Here is a 1436-nt window from a genome sequence, read left to right as displayed (position 1 = left end):
CACGGATGTGTGTAAAGGCGAATCGTTTTGAATACGTCGTGCATATGTGAACATTTTTTCAAACGCAAGGGAAAAACTTTTCAGTTTTTGATTACATCGTTGTCGTGTAAACGTAGCCTTAGGGAACATAAACTGTAGCTGTCAATCAGAGACAGACCTGAGCATGAGGTTCATGAGCTGAAGCCCCTCCCCCCTGAGGAAACGATCACGATTGGCTGGAAGCATGAGACAGGAACAGAGGGCATCAAACAGATTCTCCATCATTTCCTGTTCCTCCGCCGTGGTTGGATTATGACGCTTAAACACCTGCAAGGAGAACATTAATAGGACAAAATTTTAAAATGCCAAAAATTTTAATAAACAAATAATAAAGCCTTCTATGAAGATTTTATGAGCACATTGTGCTTGTCATCAAAATCAAGTATTATCAGTAACCTCATAAAAATGTTAATGAATACAATTAAAAACTTTAATGAATAACAAAAAAGAAAAAGGAAAAATTTAATTGTTAATTGAGGGAGGGAAGGAAGGAAATTAAGGAAGGTAGATAGATAGAACAATAGATAGATAGAACGATAGAACAATAGATAGATAGAACAATAGATATATAGAACAATAGAACAATAGATAGATAGAACAATAGAACGATAGAACAATAGATAGAACGATAGAACAATAGAACGATAGAACAATAGATATATAGACAATAGATATATAGAACGATAGAACAATAGATAGATAGAACAATAGAATGATAGAACAATAGAACGATAGATAGAACGATAGAACAATAGATATATAGAACGATAGATAGAACGATAGAACAATAGATAGATAGAACGATAGATAGAAAGACAGACAGACAGACAGACAGACAGAACGACAGACAGAGAGACAGCTAGAACGACAGAGACAGATAGAACGATAGACAGAACGATAGAAAGACAGACAGACAGACAGACAGACAGATAGAACGACAGACAGACAGACAGATAGAACGACAGACAGAGATAGAACGACAGACAGAACGACAGACAGACAGATAGAACGACATACAGAACGATAGACAGACAGACAGAGAATGATAGACAGAATGATAGACAGACAGACATACAGAACGATAGAGAGAATGACAGACAGACAGACAAAGAATGATAAACAGAATGATAGACAGACATTCAGAACAATAGAACACGATAGACAGACAGACAGAACGATAAAACAGACAGACAGACAGATAGAACGACAGACAGAACGACAGACCGATAGAACGACAGACAGACAGAACGATAGACAGACAGACAGATAGACAGAACATAGACAGACAGACAGACAGAACGATAGACAGACAGACAGACAGACAGAACGATAGAACGACAGACAGACAGAATGATAGAACGACAGACAGACAGAACGATAGAATGACAGACAGACAG

At 37.3% G+C, this 1436-nt stretch overlaps 1 pseudogene; it reads right to left on the bottom strand.

The window, feature by feature from the left end:
• Positions 1 to 157: 157 nt before the first annotated feature.
• The window catches only part of LOC107577058 (beta-catenin-like protein 1), a 13479-nt pseudogene continuing 12200 nt past the window's right edge, over positions 158 to 1436 (bottom strand).

The sequence above is a fragment of the Sinocyclocheilus grahami genome, unplaced genomic scaffold (assembly GCF_001515645.1).
Source record: "Sinocyclocheilus grahami isolate Dianchi unplaced genomic scaffold, SAMN03320097.WGS_v1.1 scaffold5003.1, whole genome shotgun sequence".
Lineage (NCBI taxonomy): Eukaryota > Metazoa > Chordata > Actinopteri > Cypriniformes > Cyprinidae > Sinocyclocheilus > Sinocyclocheilus grahami.
The sequence above is the reverse complement of the archived record's forward strand: the minus strand, read 5'-3'. Positions and strand labels throughout refer to the sequence as shown.